At 41.6% G+C, this 26,374-nt stretch overlaps 1 pseudogene; it reads right to left on the minus strand.

The window, feature by feature from the left end:
- Positions 1-1,834: 1,834 nt before the first annotated feature.
- On the minus strand, positions 1,835-24,520 carry LOC131812134 (large ribosomal subunit protein eL30-like; annotated as a pseudogene).
- Between the last annotated feature and the right edge of the window lie 1,854 nt (positions 24,521-26,374).

The raw sequence follows: 26,374 nt of genomic DNA on the forward strand, positions 1-26,374 counted from the left end.
AGAGAAGAGAACAACGGGCTTTAGCAGAGATTCCCAAACATACAACCATCTTAGCAAATAGTAGAATAGTCGCATTTTGTTCACTGAGCAGATAACCATGAGAACCCCAGAAAGAGAGAGAGATTTGTCTGAATTTTTGTGAATCAGACAAATTTAGATACAGGAACGTATGTGGTATAGCCGCCTAATTCCTTTTCTTTTAGGTGGCAAACAAGAATGCTTTGAGTAGTTCTTTTTTCAGACTGAAACTGGCTAATTCAAGGGCATAACTTTTAGGGTTTGATGAAGCTGGGAGGCCAGCAGGGCCCAGGAGGGAGTGCGACCATGGGCCAGTGCGTTGGGGTTAAAGTGGTGGGAACAGGCACACCTGTACAGAGCCAACTTTTTTTTTTTTTTTTTTTTTTTTTAAATATTTTATTTATTTATTTGACAGACAGAGATCACAAGTAGGCAGAAAGGCAGGCAGAGAGAGAGGAGGAAGCAGGCTCCCTGCTGAGCAGAGAGCCCGATGCGGGGCTCGATCCCAGGACCCTGGGACCATGACCTGAGCCGAAGGCAGAGGCTTTAACCCACTGAGCCACCCAGGCGCCCCCAGAGCCAACTTTTTTAAATGGGGTGTACCCCAGGCCGGACTTTTTCCTTCAACTGGCACAGGAGCTAGAGTGGAAAGATTCGGGACTGCTTTAGGAAAAAAATTTCCTTCTCTATAGAACAGACATACATATAATGACAAATATTAGATTGAGCCACATGAGATTATGACTACTCAAACACTTTTGGTTTACATGAATGGCGACCTCTTTCATAGGATTCAGCCAAACCAATTAGATATTAAGTGAGAAGTGAACGGACTATGGGTAGTTACAGGTGATCAGTCACTGCTGGCTCTCATCTCTGCCTTCAGGTTTAAGCTTGGGCTGGAGGTTGAGCTCTCCTAACCAGGAAGAGCCCAAGGTAGCCCTGGCACTTTTGACTCAGCCCTTGCCCTGCACTGGGAGGAACAGAGGCATCTCCAGCTCTGGGGTCCTGTTGGTAGAAGTGCTCTTGTGTGTGTTTATTTTCCCCAGCCAATATCCAGGTTCAGTACACTTAGTAAAAAGAATGCTATAGACTTGAGAAAACCGGGAGAGCATGGATAAATGAAATGGGGAGCTCGTGGACAAAAGTCCTTATTTGTGCAGTAGTCCTCCCTAGTCTGTGTTGCTGAAGTAGAAGCAAAAATTGACTGGTTTTCCTATTATCATACCACTGTCTACACATATAGACAGAGAGATGAAAGGGACTGAAGTTATCAGGTCCGACAGGAGGAGGAAAAAAATGAGAAGCAAAAGGTTGGGGAGTTACCCATTTAATCAGCTCCTTGATTATTCACATTGAAATTAAATTACTACTAATTGCATACATGGGGGAACATCTCATCTCATTCTTCTAACACCTCTCTTGGTGTTACCATCCCCGCTGTACAGAGGGCTGAAGGGAGGAGAGCTAGACATTTCTCTAAAATGATCCCAAATAGGAGCGCCTGAGTGGCTCATTGCGTTAAGCATCTGCCTTCAGCTCAGGTCATGATCTCAGGGTCCTGGAGTCCAGCCCCTCATTGGGCTCCCTGCTCAGCAGAGAGCCTGCTTCTCCCTCTCCCTCTGCCTGCCTCTCTGCCTATATGTGCTCTTCATCTCTCTATCAAATAAATACATAAAATCTTTTAACTAAAATAAATAAAATAAAATAATCCCAAATAAAATCAAACTTGACTTCCCACCACTGTTTAAGAATGCCGTTCAGGGTGAAGAGACACCTAGCTTTCAGCACGTTTCTTCTTTGGGCTTAAAAAATTCTCTTGTGGGGTCTCCTGGTGAGCTCAGTCTGTGGAATGTGAGAATCTTGATCTCAGGGTTTTAAGTTCGAGCCCCACCTTGAGTGTAGAGATTACTTAGAAATAAATTTTTTCAAAGATTTCATTTATTTATTTGAGAGAGAGAGAACACACACAAGCAGGGGCGAGAGGCAGAGGGAGAGGGGGAAGCAGACTCCCCGTTGAGCAGGGATTTTTTTTCCCCCACATGGGGCTCCATCCCAGGACCCCAAGATTACGACCTGAGCCGAAGGCAGACACTTAATCTGTTGATCCAAACTGGTGCTCCTAAAAATAAAATCTTAAAAAAAAAAAAAAAAGACTCTTGCAATAAAAAAATGGCTTCCTAGGCTGTCTTACCAAAACACAAACTGTTCCACACAGCTGAATGCTCGGTTTCCCCAGGATACTGTGTAAGAGCTGCTTTGTAGACTGACTTTCTTACTGTAGTCACCAGCTGTTTCTTCCGGTCTTAGACTTTTGAATCATCTGACTTAGATTATTTCAATTATGTTCACAGTGTCTAAAACATTGGTTTTATCCAGAGGGCAAAATGGGGGAAAGCAACTCTTTGGCCTTGAGGAGGTTAGAATGAAACGATCATGTTAGTGGTGTTGATAAATGCCAGGGGCCAACACATCCATTTTCCCATTCAAGAAGAAAATAATAGACATGTTTAATAGTTTGAATTGGGTTTCTCTAAGATAAGTCTGGAAGGAAGACAGATTTCCCTCTATTTAAAAACAACAACAACAACAACAACAACAACCCTGCACCTATTCTTTTTATAGCACAAATGTGGTCTTTATGGAAACTTGAAATTATAGGAAGGTATAAGGAAGCAATAACAATTCACAATCCTTCCTCTGCGAGAGAGCCACTGTGAACCTTAGTGTGTGCTTCCCTTTAACCTAGAAAAGAGGACTTTTTCAGATGTAAAAAATCCTCCTGCAAAATAATTAGATCGTGAAGTGATTGCCCAAAACTCAAGGGAGAAAGGTGAAAGAACAGGCTGGAAAATTTTTTCATGCTCTCTACCCTGGCTCTGGTAGAATCATTTCTTAGTAACTAACAGAGGACAATGTGGACTTTGAGATTGCTCCAAAATGCTTGCGGGCTCTAACAGCTATAACCTTTCCACTAGAGTTACTCTACGAATTAGCAATACTAGGCCAATATCAACTTCGTCTGATCTTTTCACAATTGGGCGTTCTCCTCAATACTATAGCTTGGGTTCTGGTATTTGGAATTCAGAGAGTTTTGACAGAAGTGCAACTGATTTCCATAAATGCTTCTCCTGGTGCAAACATTCTGGGAAAGAGAAAAGCAAATCAAAGATGACTCTACTTTGGAATTGAAGAGAGGCGTTTGGAAGTTAAAGAGAGGGGCATAAGACCAGAAGAAGGTGAGGTGCTGAGCTCCTGCCTGGCTGAGCCAGAAGCTGGAGGAGGTGAATTGTTAGAAACTCCAGGGTTCAGGTGCTTCAGGGCCTGATGGCAGAGGATGGCACAGGGTCGGGGGCGGAGGCCATCTGAGAGCTAGATTTGGGAAATAAAGCATTTGGGATTGGTTTCAGAGATCTCTTAGAGCTGCCACTTGCAGTGGCCATGGGGGAGGTCCTCCGGGTGACCTAACACTAGGGACTGTTCACATGGGAAGACAGCAGAGAGGAAGGACCTGGAGCCAATAGATTGCTGCATGCGTGGCTTTCTTCTGAGGAGGTTCCAGAAAATCAGAGAGAAGGGAGGGGGATGATTTTGTAAGGAAGGCTAGAGATGGGGCTGGGAAAAAAGTGCCCAATTGGTAAAGAGGTAAACATTGCACATGGCTGCTGATATAAAGACCTGCACCAACAGAGCTGTTGACGATGTAGGCTAGAGGGCCGCATGGTGTCGTCTGTGTCCTGGGGTCTTCTAACTCCCAGCTCCACATTCTGAGCAAGGAGCACGAGGATTTCCATGGTTTTAAGAAGGCTCTGTGGTTGATTCCATGACTTATTTTGAGGTGGGAAGACAGGGAGAGGTGTGTTAGCTTCCTAGGGCTGCCTCAAGTACCTCAGACTTCGTGGCTGAAGCAACAAACAGCTATTTATTTATTTATTTATTTATTTTTCAAAGATGTATTTATTTTCTTGAAAGTGGGGGAAGCTGGGGGAGAAGGAGAGAGGTAGAAGTAGACTCTGAGCTGAGTGCAGAGCCCAATGGGGGGGCTCCATCCCAAGACCCTGAGATGATGACCTTACCAAAAGTAAGTCATTTAATCAACTTTACCATCCAGGCACCCCCCGCCCCAATTTATTACATCAGCCAGAGGTCAGAGATCACGGTGTGGGTGGAGTTAGCTTCTTCTGGAGCCTCTGTCTTTGGCTTATAATTGACTGGCTTCTCCCTGTGTCCTCACACAGTCTTCCCTTTTCATCCATATTTGTGTCCTACTCTCCTCTTCTTCTAAAAACACCAGTCATATTGGATTAGGGGCCATGCTTATAACTCTTGGTTTAACCCAACTACCACTTTAAGACCCTATGTCCAAATACAGTCAGTTTTAGGAATTAGGACTTTGACATATGAATGCGGGAGGTGTGGGGAGCACATTGCGACCCATAGCAAAGGGGAAAAGGCAAAAGGGTATGTCAGGTGTCAGCTGACCAGCCCTCTTTAATGGGCTTTCCCTGAAGCCCCAGCTCACAACCACTCACCTCTCATTGGTCATCCTTGGTGAAGAAATGTCGTTTTCTATAGCTTGACTCACTGCTACACTTACTAAACTTGGGTGTGGTTGGTGAAGAAGAAGGGGAAATGGGGGGCACCTGGGTGGCTCAGTGGGTTAAAGCCCCTGCCTTCAGCTCAGGTCATGATCCCAGGGTCCTGGGATCGAGTCCCGCATCAGGCTGTCTGCTCAGCGGGGGGCCTGCTTCCCCCTCTCTCTCTGCTTACTGCTCTGCCTAGTTGTGATCTCTCTCTGTGTGTCAAATAAATAAAATCTTAAAAAAGAAAAGAAAAGAATGGGAAATGGGCATGTGAAGGACTACCCAACAAGAATATTGAAGTAATTGTGTCTTTATGTGTAGCCACAATGTAGGATGGCTTATGTCTTTGAAGAAGGCACATCTTTTGTGTGTATTTGTGTGTGTGTGTGTGTATGATTTTTTTTTAAAGATTTTGTTTATTTATTTTTTAGAGAGTGAGCTCAAGTGGGAGGGGGGCGGTGTGCAGACAGGCAGAGGGAGAGGGAGCAGGGAGCCTGACTCGGGACTTGATCCTAGGATTCCCCGAGCCACCCCGAGCCAAAGGCAGACGCTTAATCGACCTAGCCACACAGGTGCCCCAAAGGGACGTCTTTCCATTGTGGATACCTATTCACCAGTATTTTATATTAGGGCCTATGTTATAGGGCATGGACTTTGGTGGCTGGCTATCCACCATAACCCAGAGCCTTTCTCTTGGAAAAAGGAGCATGTCTGTCTTTGTGAAGGCACTTAAGGCTTAAGCTGGAGAGAAGGGCAGCAAAGGGAAAGCAAGAGGAAGAAAGCTTAAAGGAATTGTGGGAACAGAGAATAGGATGATAACAAGAGGAAATGATAGAACATGAAAATGGATAATAGGGAAAGACCCCGCAGTGCTCACCCCCAGCAATGGGGTGGGTGAGGAGCAGCACCCAGGGGGCAGATAGGCCAGGAGAGCTTTCCCCAGCAGGTGGCCTTAGAATGAAGGCGAGAGAAGAGAAATAGGTAGAATCCCAGGAGAGAGGGAGAGAGTTCTGGGACAAACACTGAGGCCCTGTGGGGCCAGGCCCTGGGGAGGGCCCGCTGGGAGCAGTCCTGAAAACCTGGCGAGTTTGCTGTGGAAAGCTCCAGCTCTGTTACTTCCTTGGTAGTTTTATCCATTGGGTGCTAAGCCCTGCTCATCTATGAGCTTCCTGATTTCCGAGTCATCGATTTCCCATGCTGCTAAAGGGTGAAATGATGCTCAAAGTGAAAGTCATAAATATTGGGCTCATTCTGTTCATTTCTCTCAAAGCCACTGCCCATGATCCTTGTGGTTCTAGTCCTTTTGTATGAGGTTGTCATTAAGATTTTTATTGGAAAGTGTTATTTGATTTTTGATGCAGATGCTGCTGGGTCTGTCCATCAGCTGAGGTAGGCAGAGCTCACTGGAGTGGTATTACCCTTCTTTTTCTTTCTTTTTTTTAAATTTTCAGCATAGCAGTATTCATTGTTTTTGCACCACACCCAGTGCTCCACGCAATTTGTGCCCTCTCTAATACACACCACCTGGTTCTCCCAACCTCCCACCCCCCACCCCTTCAAAACCCTCAGATTGTTTTTCAGAGTCCATAGTCTCTCATGATTCACCTCCCCTTCCAATTTCCCTCAATTCCCTTCTCCTCTCTAACTCCCCATGTCCTCCATGCTATTTGTTATGCTCCACAAATAAGTGAAACCATATGATAATTGACTCTCTCTGCTTGACTTATTTCACTCAGCATAATCTCTTCCAGTCCTGTCCATGTTGCTACCCATGTTGGGTATTTGTTCTTTCTGATGGAGGCATAATACTCCATAGTGTATATGGACCACATCTTCCTTATCCATTCGTCCGTTGAAAGGCATCTTGGTTCTTTCCACAGTTTGGCGACCCTGGCCATTGCTGCTATAAACATTGGGGTACAGATGGCCCTTTTTTTCCACTACATTTGTATCTTTGGGATAAATACCCAGTAGTGCAATTGCAGGTTCATAGGGAAGCTCTATTTTTAATTTCTTGAGGAACCTCCACACTGTTCTCCAAAGAGGCTGCACCAACTTACATTCCCACCAATAGTGTAAGAGGGTTCCCCTTTCTCCACATCCCCTCCAACACATGTTGTTTCCTGTCTTGCTAATTTTGGCCATTCTAACTGGTGTAAGGTGGTATCTCAATGTGCTTTTAATTTGAATCTCTCTGGTTTTATCCTCTAATTAAGATATTCGTCTCTGCTGAGGGCATGTATAAGATGGTTACATTTTTCTTTTTCTTTTTAGACAAGCTCTGGTCAGTTTTATTAAGGTAACATTTTGCATGATTTACCCATCTGTTCCGGCATGCTTCTAATGATACCAGAATCCCTGGATCAATGGTGGCTGTCGAACGTATTCTGTGGTATTTCCCACAGGCTGTGCTTAATTCAATATTATTGCAACTGTAGTGATGGATGCCAGTTTTGGCCAACATGGCGCCATCTTCTATTCCAGATTTCCTCAAGACTGGGCAGTCGTTGGCAAGGAGGACCAGTTTTGTTCTGCTATGTCTGATAATTTTCAGAGTCGTTTGTACCTTAGCAGGTAATTTCCACTTTCCATAACAAGTTGGAGCCCGGAGTTGATTGACTCCAGTGCCTTTTTCATCTTCTTTGCGGCCACAATCTTTCTTTAGGTGCAGGATTGCACCAACCAGGAGTAGCTGCCAAGATGTCTGGAAGCAAGACAGATATGGTTAAATTTGTAAATGCCAGCCAAATTTTTTTTTTAAGATTTTTTTTTTTATTCATTTATTTGACAGACTGATCACAAGTAGGCAGAGAGGCAGGCATTGAGAGAGAGAGAGAGAGAGAGAGGAAGCAGACTCCCCGCCGAGCAGAGAGCCCGATGTGGGCCTCGATCCCAGGACCCTGAGATCATGACCTGAGCCAAAGGCAGAGGCTTAACCCATTGAGCCACCCAGGCACCCGCCAGCCAAATTTTGAAGGCTATGATCAACTGACTAGTAAACTAGGCTTATGAGCTGTGTAACACTGAACAGCAAACTCGACCTTTTAAACCTGTGTTAGAATATATGGACTTCCTCCAATGCTTGATACTTGGAAGTAGAAAATACGCATTTGGATGTTTACAGATGTTTGAGGTTAACATTGATTCACTTTCTTTACATCTCCAGGGCTTATGGCAAATAGTATGTATGTAATAAATATTGAACAAATGAAGGTTTTTAAAAAATCACTCACATAAACACTCATACATTGCTGGTGGTACAGCCAATTTAGAAAACAGAGGGGATAGTTAGTTAAATGTACACTTATGTATGTGATGGTTAATTTAATGTGTCAGCTTGGCAAGGATCTGATGCCCAGTTGTTTGGTCAAGCACGAGTCTAGATATTGTTGCAAATATATTTTTAAAATGTGATTAACACTTACAATCAACAGATTTAGAGTAATGCCTATACCTTCCTTAATGTGGTAGCCTTGTCTCATCAGTTGAAGTTCTTTTTTTCTTTTTTACATTAATGACTTTTGTTCTTTAGATTTTTATTTATTTATTTGTCAGAGAGAGAAAGAGCGCACAAGCAGGGGCAGCAGCAGGCAGAGTAGGCAGAGGGAGAAGCAGGCTTCCCGCTGAGCAAGCAGCCCAATGTGGGACTCGATCCTAGGACACTGGGATCATGACCTGAGCCAAAGGCAGGTGCCTAACGAACTAAGCCACCCAGACATCCCTGATCAGCTGAAATTCTTAAGAGCAAAGGCTGAGTTTCTTGAAGTAATTCTGCTTCAAGACTGAAACACGGAAACCTGCCCCGAGTCTCCTGCCTACCAGCATGCCCCGAAGATTCTGTACTGCAACATCAACTCTTATATCTCCATCTGTAGAGTAAAAGAAGCCAGTTTCAAAAGTCTGTATGAATCTGTTTAATTGGAATTCTGGAAAAGCAAAACTGTTTGAATAGAAATCATCTTAGTTGTTTCCAGGGCCTGGAGCTGGGGAGGGATTGCCAATAAGAAAGCCTGAGCAGGGGCGCCTGGGTGGCTCAGTGGGTTAAGCCTCTGCCTTCGCCTCAGGTCATGGTCCCAGGGTCCTAGGATCGAGCCCCTCATCGGGCTCTCTGCTAAGCAGGGAGCCTGCTTCCCCCCTCTCTCTGCCTGCCTCTCCGCCTACTTGTGATCTCTGTCTGTTAAATAAATTAAAAAAAATAATAATAATAATAAAAAAGAAAGCCTGAGCAAATTTGTTGGGTTGATAGAAACGTTCTATATCTTAATTGTGGTTACATGACTGAATGCATATGTCAAAACTCATAAATCTGTACATTCAATAGAGTATTTTCTGTACACAGATTATACATTCATGAACCCGACTTAAAAAAACAGTCTTGGGACACCTGGGTGGCTCAGATGTTAAATGTCTGCCTTCAGCTCAGGTTGTCATCCCGGGTCCTGGGGCTCCCTGCTCAGTGGGAAGCCTGCTTCTCCCTCTGCCTCTTCCCCTGCTTGTGTTTCCTCTCTCATTGTCTTTCTCTCTGTCAAATAAATAAATAGGATCTTTAAAATAAAATAAAATATGTCTTTTTATGGTCACTCTTAGACTTTTTTATCCTATTGAAAGACATGGTAAAGAAATTAATTCTAATATATCATTTCTTCTTCTAGGAAGACAGAAGTATTAGATGGACTATAACATAAAACAGAATTTTTTGTTTTGAGGGGACGGGAAACTTTTGTCCTCAGAGGGGAGGCATGAGAGAATTAGGCATTCTCATTTATTTGAGATTTGTTTATAAATTATTTATTTATAAATAGATTTGTTTATAAATTATTATTATTATTTTTAAAGATTTATTTATTTATTTATTTGACAGAGATAGATCACAAGTAGACAGAGAGGCAGGCAGAGAGAGAGGAAGGGAAGCAGGCTCCCCGCCAAGCAGAGAGCCCGATGTGGGACTCGATCCCAGGACCCTGAGATCATGACCTGAGCCGAAGGCAGCGGCCTAACCCACTGAGCCACCCAGGCGCCCTGTTTATAAATTATTTATGAGTAGGAACATTTTGTAACTATTTACTGTAGTAGTAAAAATCAATATATGAATGTAAGGTTATATTCAGGCTTTTTTTTAAATTTAAAGATTTTATTTATTTATTTGGCAGACAAAGATCACAAGTAGGCAGAGAGGCAGGCAGAGAGAGAGAGGGGGAAGCAGGCTCCCCGCTGAGCAGAGAGCCTGATGCGGGGCTCGATCCCAGGACCCTGGGACCATGACCCGAGCCGAAGGCAGAGGCTTTAACCCACTGAGCCACCCAGGTGCCCCTATATTCAGGCTTAATTGAAGTTACATTTAATAAACAGTGATTTGCTTTTAAAATAGCTATACCTTGAGGTGCCTGGGTGGCTCAGTGGGTTAAGCCTCTGCCTCCGGCTGAGGTCATGATCCCAGGGTCTGGGATCGAGCCCTGCATCCTGCTCTCTGCTCATCTGGGAGCCTGCTTCCTCCTCTCTTTCTGCCAGTCTCTCTGCCTACTTGTGATCTCTGTCAAATAAATAAATAAAATCTTTTTAAAAATAGAATAGCTATACCTTTTGACCTAGTGGTTTTCTACTTAATAATTGATGTATTCTAGGAAAATAATGAGATTGGTTATTATCAAAAAGACAAAAAAATAACAAGTTTTGGTGGGGATGTAGAGAAAAGGAAACCCCCATGCACTCTTGGTGGGCATGTAGTTTGGTACAGCTGCCATGGAAAACAGTATGGAGGTTCCTCAAAAAGTTAAAAAGAGAAATACCATAAGATTCTGCAATTCTACTTCTGGGTATTTATATGAAAGAAAAAAAAAAAAACAACAAACACCAGTTTGAAGAGATGCATACACCCCTATGTTCATTGCAGCATTATTTATAAGAGCCAAGATATGGAAACAACCAAAGTGCCCTCAATAGATGAAGTGATAAAGAAGACATGTGAAACATTACAATGGAATATTACACAGCCATCAAAAAGAGTAAAATCTTGCCATTTGCCACAACAAGGATGGGCCTAGAGGGTATGAAGATAAGTGAAACAGGTCAGACAGAGAAAGACTAATACCATATGATTTCACTTCCATGTGGAATCTAAGAAATAAAACAAATGAATAAGCAAACAAAAACCCCAATCAGATTCATAGATTCAGGAAACGAACTATTGGTTACCAGAGGGAAGAGGGTTAGAGGTGGACAAAATAGATGGAGGGGATTAAGAGGTGTAAACTTCTAGTTATAACAACATAAGTCAGGGGATGCAGTGTACACATAAGGAATATAGTCAATACTATTGTAATGACTTGGTATGCTGATAGATGGTGAGTAGATTTATTGTGGGGGTCATTTTGCAGTGGATAAAAATACCAAGTCATAATGATCTACACCTGAAACTAATAGGCTATTTTATGTCAAATATACTTCAATAAAAACAAAAGAAAACAACTAGACAAAAGCAAAAGATATTCATGGAAATATTATTTATAGTTGTGGAAACAGGAGATCACCTAAGTAATTATCAGCAAAAGACTGGTGATATAAATGATGCTGTATTCACTGAAAAGCTATAGTTTATATTTATTAGCAGAAAGAGGGCCATGATAACCAGGTTACAAAATAGAATCCATGCTATTATTTCATTTAAAAAAAAAAATGCACGTGAGCATGTATACTTTCAGAGTATACTTAGAAAAAAGCTTGAAAGCCTAAAACAACAAAATGTGATCGGTAAGAAATTATTCATGGTAGAACTGCAGAGCCATGTTTCCATATTATCTGCATTTAAAAATGAAAATATTTTACCTTATAATTAAAGCAAAAAATTATTTCTACTTTGTCAAAGGAAACAAGACTCGTCTACCATTCCCCACCCATCATCAAGTCATTAAAAACCAGAAAATAATTATTTGGGCATCTTATTAATGTGAAAAAAATAGCCTCATGCGTGTTAATGTAGCTAATCCAGGAAGTTTAGCCTTTATAAGTACTAAATGTATAACAATGAAAGAAAAAACTGGAAAGGGTTGCAAGTTTTCAGGGCATGCAACAAAGATATGCGGAAAATAATGCAATGGTTCAGAGACAGTTCACCTCAGAAAATGCTAGCAAAAATAGACTCTCTGAGAATAATTACTACAAATAGCTGGGCCAGGGAACCTCAGCTCATTCCATACTGAGTCACAAAAAAGCCATGACACCCAAACCAAGATACTGAAATTATAAAAGGTGAGAAACAGCAGCAAAACTAACCAGAGAAGACACAACAAAAAATAGTGTTGCAAATAGTCACCATTTTGCTATGAATTTTTTAAAAATATAAGAAATTGCTTCTCTCAAAGAAGACCCAAATCAGAAATATAAGAACTTACGAAGGAGATGGAGGAGAAAAAGAAGGATGTGGCCAGAAAGCAGGAGGAAATGAAATTTGGGGTACAGTTTATTCCAGAAATTTCAATTGAACTATGTTCAATAAAAATACTGAATAAAATAGATATAAACAGGTATTTCTTTAACATGGCAAAATGGATTGATCTCAACTCAAAATTCAACATTCTGCTTCATGGCGGAACTTAGAAACATTTCCATTAAAGTCAGGAACAAGATAAGGACGTGCTTTATCACTACCGTTATGTAACAAGGTGCCCAAGAATTTAGCTAATATAGTTAGACAATAGAAGTAAATTAGAGAGGTAGAAACTAGAAAGGAAAAAGTAAAATTATTACTGTTTGTGGATGTTATGATTATAAACTTGGGAAACTCAGGATAACTGAATAAGAAACTACCAAGTAAAATAAGTTAGGCAAAGTCTTAGTAGCTTCATATATATATATATATATACATATATATATGTATATATATATACACCACAGTCAGACAAACAGAAGAAAACCCTCATTTACAATAGCAACAACAAAAACAAAATTAAAATATCTAGGAATAAACTAAATAAAAAATGTCTAAGACCTATATGAAGAAAAAAAGTTTTTTAAAGAATTTATTTATTTATTTGACAGAGAGAGAACACAAACAGGGGGAACAGCAGACAGGAGAAGAAGTGTGCACCGCCGCCCAATGCAGGACTCAATCCCAGGACCCTGGGATCATGACCTGAGCTGAAGGCAGACACTTAACCGACTGAGCCATCCAGGTGACCCAGAGACAGACAATCTTTTTTTTTTTTTTTTTTTTTTAAAGATTTACTTATTTATTTAACAGACAGAGATCACAAATAGGCAGAGAGGAAGGCAGAGAGAGGAGGAGGAAGCAGGCTCCCTGCTGAGCAGAGAGCCCGACGCGGGGCTCGATTCCAGGACCCTGAGATCATGACCTAAGCTGAAGGCAAAGGCTTTAACCTACTGAGCCACCCAGGCGCCCCGAGACAGACAATCTTAAGCAGGCTCCACACCCAGTATGGAGCCTGATCTAGGCTCAATCTCACAACCCTGAGATCATGACTTGAGCTGAAATCAAGACTGCAACCCTTGACCAGGGTGCCCTCAGGGATATAATATTTAAATGTGAAAAATAAAACCATGGAAGTTCTAGAAGAAAACAGGAGGGAATCCTTTGAAATCTTAATGTGAGAAAGCCCTTACAGCCTATGACTTAAAATCCAGAAGGTATAAAAGAAAAGTCTCTTAAATTGATTACATAAATGCAAAGTTTGCATGAAAATAAAACCAAAAGCAAAAAAAAAAAGTATACAAAGTGAAAAGATGGACAGCTGGGGAATAATATTTGCAACCTATATTATGGGTAATGGACTGGTCTTTCTAGTATATAAAGAGCTCCTAGAAATCGAGAGGACAAAAACTAGTAACCCAACAGAAGGAGGAGCAAGGAATGTGAACACCTGTCAGACTGCCAGAACACCAAGAGTCTGATAAGGTGTTCTGTGGGAAAACTGTGTGGAGATGGCATTGTGATACACGCTGGTGGGGGTGTAAACCAATACAATAACAACGGCAAGGTTTGGTAACATCTACCAAAATACATACAGTCACCTATGTATGTATGCATACATACAAAATACATACAAGCACCTATATAGCCTTTGACCCAGCATTTCTACTTCTAGAAATTTATGCTACAGATATTCTTACCCATGGGAAAAAAGATGTTTACACAAGGTTCATTATTGCAGGATTATTTACTAAAGGAAAAGGTAGAAAACAACCTGAGGTCTCTCAGTGGCAGGTTGGCTAAACATACATACGTAGATACATACATAAAATAAGATGACACGTGAAATTAATGAGGATGTTATCTATGTGTTGATGTGCAAAGAGCCTTAAAAGATATTGTATATAAAAAAAGGTGGAGGACACAGTTTTGAGGGAAAAAAGGTGAAAAATAAGATCCATATTTATATTAGTTTGTATATGCATAAAGAGATTCTGGAAAGAGGGACACCTGGAGTGGCTCAGTAGGTTCAGCAGCTCCTTGGGATCGAGTCCCACATCAGGCTCCTTCTTTGGCGGGGAGCCTGCTTCTTCCTCTATGTCTGCCTTCCACTCCCCTGGCTGTGCTCTCTCTCTGTGATAAATAAATAAATAAATAAATAAATAAATAAAATCTTTAAAAAAGAGAGAGAGATTCTGGAAAGATACATAGGAAGTTAAGAAAAGTAATGACCTGGGGGCCTGGGTGGCTCAGTGGGTTAAAGCCTCTGCTTTCAGCTCAGGTCATGATCCCGGGGTCCTGGGATCGAGCCCCGCATCGGGCTCTCTGCTCAGCAGGGAGCCTGCTTCCTCCTCTCTCTCTGCCTGCCTCTCTGCCTACTTGTGATCTCTGTCTGTCAAATAAATAAATAAATTCTTAAAAAATAAAATAAAATAAAATAAAAGTAATGACCTATGGAGGGGAGGAAGCTGAAAACCTGATGTGACAGTTACTGTTATAGATCATTAAGCTCTTCCATGAATGGTGCTGGAATAATTTGTTACATATGCAGGAAAAAAAAATCAGATCCTCACTTTATACCATAAGCAGGTAAATTATAGAAGGATTGAAGATTTAATTGTGAAGTGAAAAGCTTTAGGAAATTTAGAAGTTAGGGGCACCTGGGTGGCTCAGATGGTTAAGTGTCTGCCTTTGGCTCAGGTCCTAGGATTGAGTCCTCTATCTGACTCCCTGCTCAGTTGGGAGTCTGCTTCTCCCTCCCTGTCCCCCCTACTCGTGCTTTTTCTCTCTTTCAAATGAATAAATAAAATTAAAAAAAAAAAAGAAAATTTAGAAGTTAATATAGAAGAATATATTTATGTCCCTCAGGGTAGGAAAGGATTTCTTAGATGAGACACAATAAGCATAAAACATGTAGGGAAAGATTTTTGAAAGAACATTTTAAATATTTTTATTAAATTTCAGTCAGTTAACACATAGTGTAATATGGATTTGAGTTGTACATACAGTGATTCAACAGTTCCATACAATACCCAGCGCTCATCACGACAAGTACACTCCTTAATCCCTATCACCTACTTCACCCCTGTCCGTTCCCTCTGGTAGCCATCAGTTTTAAACATTTTGAATATTAAAATGAAAACTTCTGGGGCGCCTGGGTGGCTCAGTGGGTTAAGCCACTACCTTCGGCTCAGGTCATGATCTCAGGGTCCTGGGACCGAGTCCCACATCGGGCTCTCTGCTCAGCAGGGAGCCTGCTTCCCTCTCTCTCTCTCTCTCTGCCTGCCTCTCAGTGTACTTGTAATTTCTCTCTGTCAAATAAATAAATAAAATCTTTAAAAAAAAAAAAAGAAAGAAAGAAAACTTCTGGGCTCCTGGGTGGCTCAGTTGTTAAGTGTCTGCCTTAGGCTCAAGTCATGACCCCAGGGTCCTGGGATCAAACCCCATACCAGGCTCCTCCCTTGGTGGAAAGCCTGCTTCTCCCTCTCCCACTCCCCCACCTATGCTCCCTCTCTTGCTGTGTCTCTCTCTATCAAATAAATAAATAAAATCTTAACAAATAAAATAAAATAAAATGAAAACTTCTGGATAAAAAAGACCTCGAATATGAATGAAATGATGTCACAAATAGGACAAAGATATTTACAACTCACACACAATTGAGAAGGTGATAGTATCCAGAATACTTCTTGAACTTCTACAAGTCAATTTAAAAAGGAAAAGAAGTCCTATATAAAAATTCCTATATAAAAATGGTCAAAGCACGTAAATAAGTGATTCCTGAAAGAGGAAGCAAGAGAAGCAAATCAATGTATGCAAAGACGACCAGACTCAGTTATAAACAGAAAAGTGCAAATTAAAAAAAAAACACCAAAAAAACCCCCAAACAAAAAACACCAAACCAAAAAACCCAACCTGATATTGTTTCATAAGCAACCTTTTTTTTTTTTTTTTTTAAAGATTTTATCCATTCACTTGACAGAGAGAAATCACAAGTAGATGGAGAGGCAGGTAGAGAGAGAGGAAGGGAAGCAGGCTCCCTGCTGAGCAGAGAGCCCGATGCGGGACTCGATCCCAGGACCCTGAGATCATGACCTGAGCCGAAGGCAGCGGCTTAACCCACTGAGCCACCCAGGCGCCCCATAAGCAACCTTTTTAAAGAGGCAAAATTAGACAAAAATTTTAAAGGTTGATAACTTGCACTGGAACGTTAAGTACTCTCACACAGTGCTAGGGCACATGTAAAGTTGCGCAACCAGTTTGGAGGGTAATTCGGCAATATTTAGTGGAGTTGAAAATGTTCATATCCTTCAATGCAAAAAAAATCCATTTCTAACTATGTATCATCAAAAAACCTCTCCTTTTCTTGCTCAAGGAGACATGTGCCTAAAAGTTCATTAAAGGGTTCCTTGTAATCACAAAAACCTGGAAACAATTTGTATACTCGTTAACGGGAGAACGGATAAATCTTGATACGTTCATATAAAAGGATACTGAACAGTGATGAAATGAATGGCCTATAGCTACACGGATCAACATGGGTAAATCTTTTTTTTAATTTTAAATTTTATTTTTTTTAAAGATATTTATTTGAGAGCGAAAGACAGAGAGAGTGAGAAAGCAGGAGGGGAGTGAGGGGAACAGAAGGAAGCAGACTCCTCTGCTAACCAGAGAGCCTGAATGGGGGCTCCAACTCAGACCTGAGATCATGACCTCAGCTGAAGGCAGATGCCCAAGGACAGAGCCACCCAGGTACCCTGGTAAGTACATTTTTTTAAAACTTTGTAAAATGTCTTCTTTTTAACCCCCGTCCCTATTAACAATTGTTCCTCCTTCCTTTCATCTTTCCTTCCTTCCTTCCTTCTTTTTTTTTTTTTTTTTTTTTTTAGCCAATTGGAAACCTCCCAAGCATAAGAACTGCTAAAACAGCAGTTCTTCCCACTGATTAATGTCTTACCAGTTGAACTCTTTTTTATCCAAGAGGGTCCATACACTGTTTGCTTTGGTTGTATTAGATCACATTGGTGATTCTATAAAGCATCCAATTTAGATCTGTTTTTCCCCTTGATGCAGACTGCTAGAACCCCTTTATTTAAAACACTTTATTTATTTATTTTTTAAAATTTTATTTATTTATTTGACAGAGAGAGAGATCACAAGTAGGCAGAGAGGCAGGCAGAGAGAGAGGAAGGGAAGCAGTCTCCCTGCTGAGCAGAGAGCCCGATGTGGGGCTCGATCCCAGGACCCTGGGATCATGACCTGAGCCGAAGGCAGAGGCTTAATCCACTGAGCCACCCAGGTGCCCCCCCCCCCCCCCGTGCCATCTTAATAAGTGTCTTCCTTCCAGCTCTCTCATTTCCCCTCGCTCCCATACACTCATCTGTTTTGTTTCTTACATTCCACTCAGGAGTGCAGTCATAATGTATTTATCTTTATCTGACTTATATCACTTAGCATAGTACATTCTAATTCCATCCACATCTTTGCAAATGGCAAGTGAAATGACTTTTTCTTTTAATTTTTTAAAAGATTTTATTTATTTATTTCACAGACAGAGATCAGAAGTAGGCAGAAAGGCAGGCGGGGCGGGTTGGCAGAGCAGAGAGCTCAATGCAGGGCTCCATCCCAGAAACCTGAGATCATGACCTGAGCCGAAGGCAGAGCGTTTAACCCACCGAGCCACCCAAGCACCCCGCGAAATGACTTTTAAATGATGGCCCCACTGACCAAATTTTTTTTCCCTCCTAATTACATTAACAACTGTTTTGTTCTGTAATGAGCCTTTTCAACTCTAACTGCCCTTGGATACTTACCAAAAAAAAGCCAAATCTAGTTCCAACTCAGAACAATTGAATCAGAATCTCTGAGATAGAGTCAGTTTGGGCCATTTTTCTGTCCCCATAACAAACTCCTCTTCTTCCTCTTCTCTTTCTTCTCATGGAGCTTAAGAAATAAAAATTAATAATGCATCTGAAGTTCATGATGGGGCCCCCTGCTTCTACAGAAGTGACCACTGTCCTGACTTCTTTTTTTAACTTAGTAGATTTTTAGAAACCTTTTGATTTATAAGGCTTGTTTTCCTTCTTGCCACCTTCCAAGCACATATATTGATGCTGCCAAACAAAGAGTAGCCCTAAAATTATTTCTTCTTTTGAGAAATGTCCACAGACAGATGATCACTGTAATCAGGACCTGTTGTTTCTACTACAATTTCCTTACAAACTGGTTTGCTATATGCAAAGTCAACCCAGGCTAGAGCTAAATCAGCTATTTAGTCATTCATGGCTATTTTCGTCCCATAATACTATGCAGTAGGAATGAAACTGATTGCAGATACTTTGAGAGTAAAGAAAGTCTATTGAGAATTGTTGACAAAGTATGAAGTTTCCCCATTTAAGTTATATTTCTCAAGAAATAAGCTTCCAACATGGTTTATAAAAGCCAAGAAGGTGTGGTCCCAGTGAGAGTGGGACACTTCCTGGTTGCTCTGGGCTGTTCTAGGTCCTATGGTGAATGGACATGCATAATTGATATGAGTAATTGAGTTCTATGAGTAATTGGTATTTGAATGAAGGAATACACAATTCTCTGGGATATTAACTGCAAGACACTAGACACTTTAGAATAAGACAATTAAGATGAAAAGCAAAGATCTGTAGCCAACATAAATGATTAAAAGAAACTAGGGAACTTGTTTTTAAAAGGGTGATGGGGAAAATGTCTCTGACATTGGAGAAAGCCATTCTCTGAGGTTCAGGGTATTCAAATAGATGACTAATTATGAGAGTGAAAGGAATCAGAGTACCCCACCCCCGAGGACACTACCTTTGCATATTTACTTTGAGCTGAAGATAGCTGAGAATCAACAGATGCAGAGAGAAGCCTCCTCAGAACTTCCTTTGTCTAAGAGCAGAAACTTCTGAAAAATGAGGATTGCCATAAATCCCCTCTCCTGGGAAGTTTTGTAGAAGAGCTCTGCAAACAGAAATATTCCGCAGATGGAAAGCGGGCACCTAGATGGAGTTGCACACACAAATCTTATTAAAATGATCCTTATCTTTCATTAGTTTCCCTGTATATTTACCTTTCCACAATTTACTGTCCCTAGAAGGAATCATTTTTTTCTGTCTCTCTTTTTCAAAAATTTATCGCCCTTTGTTAAAATGGTATATAAGCATCTAGGGCTTTTGGGGTTTTCATTCCATTCCATAAGACCCACCCCCGTATGCATACATAGTAATCTTTTTCTCCTGTTATTCTTTTTTTTTTTTTTTAAGAACACATGAGCAGGAGGAGGGGCAGAAGGAGAGGAAGAAGAAGACTCCGCGCTGAGTGGGGAGCTTGACATGGGGCTCAGTCCTGACCTGAGCTGAAGGCAGACACTTAATGGACTCAGCTACCTAGGTGTGCCCCTCCTTTTATTTTGATGGAAGTTGGAAAAAAAAAAAAAAAGGGTTTTCTGCCATGACCTGGAAAAAAACATAATAAAGTCTGTGGCAGAACACTGTTCCAAATCCCTGAGTTGTCAAAATCATAGGCAGAACCCATGTTGAAGAGCTTTTGTGACAACTGAGAATTCATCCTGGTAGCACAAGTAACCAATCAGAACAGACCATCTTGTGTAATCAACCCACTGTTTTCAAGTGTGAGTAATGTAATGTACCATTATATTTCCAGTAATAGGGGGGGGGAGAAAAAGAAGCATAGTAGTAACCTGGGCTCATACTGTGGTTTCTCCAAAACTTTTTGGGCCCTTCCAGGATTTTATAAAATCAGCTATGAGCAACTTTTGGCTTTATTCAAAATGAATAATCTTGAGGCTATGAAATAAGAGACAAAATCTGAAGGGAGTTACCTCAAAGAGAAATTATCATTAAAATATATGTGGACCAATGACAACATTATGAGAAATGGTTCACTGTCTCCTAAAACAATTTGGCTAATATTCATTGAACATTTATTGGTTGTCTACTGTATGCCACAAATTACAAAGTTCTCGAAGACGCAGACACTCATTTGGATGTCTCCTAACCACTAGTATGTGGCAAAACTAGTCTTGGGACTGAGAGCTGCTCTGACGTGTGAGCCAGGACTGGATTCCTAGCACATTTCAGGCACACTCACTGCTGGACCTTTATCCCCAGTGTTTTTTGGCAGACATTTCTTGTCTACACCAGTCAGCAGTGTATCTCCATCCCCGTCTCACCGGTTGACCTATTAGCAAGAAGTCCAATTACCTCAGGGGTGTTTTTCTTTTCTTCGCTTTACTTATCTGCGTTTCCAGATTTTTCTATCACACAAGACATTGCTTTCGTAATAAGAAATAAAGTCGTTTTAATTTTAAAAACCTAATGAGAGAAGAGCAATGTTTAACCACTTGACCATGATTTATAGGCATGAAGACAGCTCCATGCCCAGGGGAGGAGTTGTGAAAGAAGACTCTTATCACTGAGTAGAGCACCATGGTGTTTGCATCTGGGTTTACTTGTTTCCACAGTAGCAGCCAGGGCATCTGAGAACAGGTGGGTTGACTTCTCTGTTGACTATAGGCCCATGATCTTGTAAATTAAGTTCTTGCCCTATGTGGCTTTATGGGACAAATGACAGAGAGAATTTGAACCAAATAAAGATTATCCAAAGAACAAAATAATCAAAACAAAAATATGGAAAATTTTGTTTAAAAATTACTCTGTAAATAATTACATATCCTGCCCCCAAATTTGTCTAAGTGCAAAGGGATACAAAATTTCCCAGAAGAGATGGTCCTATTGCTTCTTGCTCTGTGTTTATCTAAGTAAGAAATGATCAACTAACATTTGCTGAGTTTTATCTTGTTCAAATTTAAATTATACCTCAACACTTTGAGTAAGTTAATAAAACACTGGTTTATACACAGCTGTTAGGGGAGTTCCTGAGGAAAGTAAGCCTGTGGTGGCTAAAGTAAATCTTTGTAACCAGAATATGTTTTTCCTTTGATTCTCTGCCTTTAGTACCCATACCCCTTGGACAAGCCAGAAGGTTTTTTTCTTCATTCACTCAGGAGCTACTAACGGGGAGCTCCCTAAATGCAAGATTACCTGCCTGTTCAGTATAATAATTAAGCAAGCATTGTGTTTATAAATTTAAAGCATGTCATAAGGAATTTGACTCTGACTTGGTTTCCCAAATGTGTGACTAGCCAATTTAGGACTTTCCCTAATAAAAGTGAATCATAAACCTGTACTTCATTTGTTGAAGGGTGTAAAACAATGTCAGCTTTTTGGGGGAACGGTTACAATGTACCTTTACTTTCTTTCTTTTATAGAAAAAGTTTCCTTTTTTTGGTCCTTGTTCAAACCTAATCCTTGTACTTCTGGTCTCTTCATGGTAACCAGTTCAATGAATTTTCATTGATATCCGTCCCACTTAATGTAACACAGACTACACATTACATGCTCTGGCTGGTGGTGGGGTTCAAAGACAAAGGCAGCTCCAGCAGCTCACACAGGTTTGGCAAGTGAGATGACACATGTAAACTGGAAGTAATGGGAGGAATAGTCCATTGGGAAGAAGGGATGTTGGGGAAGGAGTCCTAGAGGAACACCGGGCTGCAGTGTACCAGGTTTTTGTATCTGATTTTTATACTGATTTCAAGAGGGAGATGTGAAACACTTCAAAATTAACACCCCTAAAACTGAACTCATTAATTTCTTTCCCATATCTGTCTTCCTACGTTTTTACTCTGAGGACCATCCTCTCCTGTCACCTCTGCCCATAATCATTGGAGACAGAGGCCAGGGCACCACCCCAGGATCTCTTTCTTCCTCTTCCCTGACCTTCTTCAGGAACTGGAGCCAGCCTGCTGGGATCACACTGTGGGGTTGACACTTTGGACTGGCCATGGATTTCTGCCCTGTCTCCTGGGATGACAGAACAAGGTAGAAATTCTGTCTGGAGGGGCGCCTGGGTGGCTCAATCATTAAGCATCTGCCTTCGGCTTAGGTCATGATCCCGGGATCTTGGGATGGAGCCCCACATGGGGTTCCCCGTTCGGCGGGAAGCCTGCTTCTCCCTGTCCCACTCCCCTGCTTGTGTTCCCTCTCTCACCGGGTCTCTCCCTGTCAAATAAATAAATAAAATCTTAAAAAAAAAAAAATTCTGTCTGGAGAAGTTGAGTATGCAGCTAGTAAGATGGGATTGAGCTCAAGACAAAGATGAAAGCTACAAACAAGGATCGGGGTTGGAGGCTGGGGGGTCGAAACCAAGAGAGTCTAGGAGTGAACAGCAGGCTGAGAAGAGTGGATCAGAAGTGAGATTTTTTAACAAGGGCGGGGCAGGGCTCCACTTCCCTTTTAAGTCAAGGTAAGCCATATTACTGATCGGTACAACAGCATGAATGGAGTCTCTGTATCCTTAGTTGCAGCATTTAGAAGAAGCTCTGCTCTGGTGATTGGTCTATGAACACAAAAATGTTGTCAGAATTGAGAATCATTAAAAAAGAAAGAAAGAAAGACAAGCAGATTTTAAATATTTATTCAAGTTAAAACATTGATTTTCCAAACTTGTAATAGAGGTCCAAGACCTCCCCTTCAGATTTGAGTCTGCCATTGGAATTCCCACCCACTGTCTTGCTTGAACCATCCCCTTAATTTCTACCATCACAAAGTTCTTTTTTTTTGTTAAACTTTTTAAAAAAATGGTTTCCTCACATTACTACCTTTTTTTTTTTTTTTTTTAGATTTTATTCATCTATTCATGAGAAACAATGAGAAAGTGAGGCAGAGAGAGAAGCAGGCTCCCCACAGAGCAGGGAGCTGGATGTGGGACTCGATTCCAGGACCCTGAAATCATGACCCTAGCCGAAAGCGGGCACCCAGCCAACTGAGCCACCAGGACACCACCCTACCACCATAAAGTTCTAGTATGCAGTGTGGGCTGTCATCCAAACTCCAAAATGCTACACAAAGACCTGGACCTTCTATCAGTGTCTCATGCTTACTGCAACAGAGTTCATACCAATAGTACCACCTACAGACCTGACCCATAGCCACTGTTCATATGCCACTGCTTTGCTATCTGCTAGTCCCTCAGGGGAAACCCATCTCCACCCAAGAGGGCCTGGTAAATTCTTCCTACTCAATGCTTTATTTATTTATTTGTTTGTTTGTTTGTTTGTTTTCATCTTATTTTTTATTTTATTATTTATTTATTTGACAGAGAGAGAGAGAGAGAGGGAGAACATAGTAGGGGGAATAGAAGAGGAAGATGCAGGCTCCACATTGAGCAGAGAACCCAAAACAGGACTCAATCCCAGAACCCTGGGATCATGACCTGAGCCGAATGTAGAAGCTTAACTGACTGAGCCACCTAGGTGCCCCCAAACATCAGTTTTTAAAATGGTTTCGGAGAAACACTGGATGGCTGACTGATGTGTTCTCTAGAACACGGGTATCCATGTTATTGGTAAGGGCAGCTGAAGGGAGTGTGGAGTAGTGAGGGGGAAGGACTTTCCAGGAGAAGGGGACAATGTGGGCAGGAGTTCCCAGGTTGGAAGTGGTGCATCTGAGTGTGTGAGGAGACTCAACTAAGAGGTGGGAACACCAAGAAGTGAAGTCAGATGACAGAGCCCCTGGAAGACTGAGTGGAGAAATATTAATTTAGTGCTAGAGAGGGAAGCGTTGATGCTTCACTTGCTGACTTCCTGACTATGGCCACAACTCGCATATTCAAGAACATCTTGTATTTCCAAAGCAATTTAAAGAATGTGTGCAGGATATGGTAAGAGGAAACACCAGGAGGCCAGCCATATTTGTTTTCTTCTGTGGAAAAGAGACCCAAGTGTTCAGCAGTGTTCCCCTCTGACCCAGTGTGTGACCCTAAAGGGTATGATGAAATTGCTAGTCATATGTTCCTTCTGTGAATTCATATTGTTGACAAGTCCTATGTCCTACCCCCAAGTCCCCCCAGAATTACAGAAACCCATGACTCTCTAATGGACACCAGATCCAGGTGTCTGCCCTTGGGCAAAAATAACTGAGCAATTGTAGATTATTTTATTTTAAGCCAGCTACTGGGAAGAATTTCACTGTTTCACCAGGGAACCATTGTGACTTGGACTTACCTTTGTTGCATTTTATTTTTGGGGTTTAGGGGGTGGAGGTAGAGGGAGAGGGAGAGAGAATATTTTTTTAATCATTAAAGACTTTATTTATTTATTTGACAGAGAGACACAGCAGAAGAGGGAACATAAGCAGTGGGAGTGGGAGAGGTAGAAGAAGAAGCAGGCTCCTGTGGCGAGTAGGGAGCCTGATTCCAGGATCCTGGTATCATGACCCAAACCGAAGGCAGATCTTAACTGACTGAGCCACCCAGAAGCCTCAAGAGAGAGAATCTTAAGCAGGCTCCATGTCCAGTGAATAGCCTCGATCTCAAGACCCTGAGAACATGACCTGAGCCAAAATCAAGAGTTGACGGACTGAGCCACCCAGGCGCCCAGTCCTTACCTGTAAAACGGCATCCTTTGATTATAGTTTGTATTGTTTCAACTCCAACTATTTCCGATTATCTAGTTTCTAGGTGCACTAAGCACACATTTAGGGGAGAGTCCCTTGGGTTTTCTGCCTCCCCTTTTATGTCTTGGAGTCTCATTAGTGTTCAAGAGCCTTGAGGTCAGGGACTGTGTATGTGAGATGAGTCACTGCTTCCCTCGGAAGCTTTGCAGGGCATTCAGTTTCATTCATCACAGAGAACATACCGCCTTGTCATTAATAATAAGCCTCAAATTCTTTTTTTTTTTTTAATTTTATTTTTAAGTAATCTCTACACCCAGTGTGGGGCTTGAACTCACAATCCCAATACCAAGAGTGGTGCACCCCACTCACTGAGCCAGCTATTGTTGCTCCCCTGCCCCCTCCCCCAACTCTGTTAAGAGAGGCAGACTAAATTTGAGTTTGCAGCCAAATGTCTCATTCTGTGGGGTTATGATTGCGCTTTTTTCTTCTTTACCAGAGATTGCTCAGAGCAATGTTTTTCCCCAACCATTCTGAATTCCACTCACAAAGCTGTATGGAAATCTAAGAACTGCAAAACGAAGGAATGAGTGTGTAAGCTTGTGTGAGTCGTATGTATGTGTGTCTAACATTCTATGTTCCCTGACCAAGAGTTTGCGACTGTCCTGGAATTTTTTGAGTGTGTGTCAGAGGGATGATCAAAACACCTAATTGAAAATATTCTTCTTGGGACGCCTGGGTGGCTCAGTCGGTTAAGTGGCTGCCTTTGGCTCAGGTCTGATCCTAGAGTCCTGGGGTCAGTCTCCCTGCTCAGCGGGGAGGCAGCTTCTCCCTCTCCTTCTGCTCCTGCCCCATGCTTGTGCTCTCTTTCTCTGAAATAAATAAATAAATATTTAAAAAAAAATTCTTCTAGGCATACCATGTTCATCCCAAACCTTAATTAGTGATATAAATTCGAGTGACACTAAGCATTATAAATAATATTCAGGTTTGTTTGTTTTTTTTTTTTCCTTTAAAGCCAGGTTGATTTCTTTCTCATATCTTCAGGAAGTGTTCTTTTTGACAAGAAAACACAACATGTCCCTCATTAGGTTGCTCTTGGTCACTTTTTGTTATTTCTAGTACAGGCAATCTCTACTTTTGTACATAACATGCTCTTGGAAATGTGTTTGTAGGTTGAGTACCGGAAGGTCAAGTGAGAGACTCACATGCAAGAAAGAGCATTCCACTCCCTGGGGCCTAAAATATGTCAGGTGTTTGCAGGCAGGTGGGCACCTTGCCCTGGGGTGAGGGTGAGGGAAGCCAGAAGGTGCAGGACAGTGCTGGGCTCAGTCGAGAAGTGCTAGACGGACTCCCCAGAGCATGGGGACATGGGGGTTGAGGGGAGGAGTAAGCTCTAGGGCTCCAGAGGCCAGGCACTATGGGGTCTGTCATCCTTGGAGGTCAGGTAGAGACAGCAGTGTGGCTGTGATAGGACCTGGAGGAGGGGTGTCTATTCTGATCTGAATGGTGATACCATATGTGAAGACAAACATCTTTCTCCTTTTTGCCTCTACAGTGACAGTAGCTTATAGGTGATGTCATTATGCGAGAACTTGAAACCCTCATTGGCCAGCTGATACGTCAGATGCAGGCAGATGCTTTAGCAGTAGGAGTACATTAAAATCGAAGACGATTTGGGGCACCTGGATGGCTCAGTAAATAATGTAAATAAGTAAATAATGTAAATATAGCACAGATAATATAAAGTACAAGTTAAGTCTCTTGCCTGACTCCTAATTCTATCATTCAGTTCTGTCCTAAATAAGCCTCAGAATGAGTCACAGCTAACAGTTTCTTGGTATATTCCTACAAAGTTGTTT

This window comes from Mustela lutreola, chromosome 12 (assembly GCF_030435805.1).
Source record: "Mustela lutreola isolate mMusLut2 chromosome 12, mMusLut2.pri, whole genome shotgun sequence".
In the NCBI taxonomy this organism is placed as follows: domain Eukaryota; kingdom Metazoa; phylum Chordata; class Mammalia; order Carnivora; family Mustelidae; genus Mustela; species Mustela lutreola.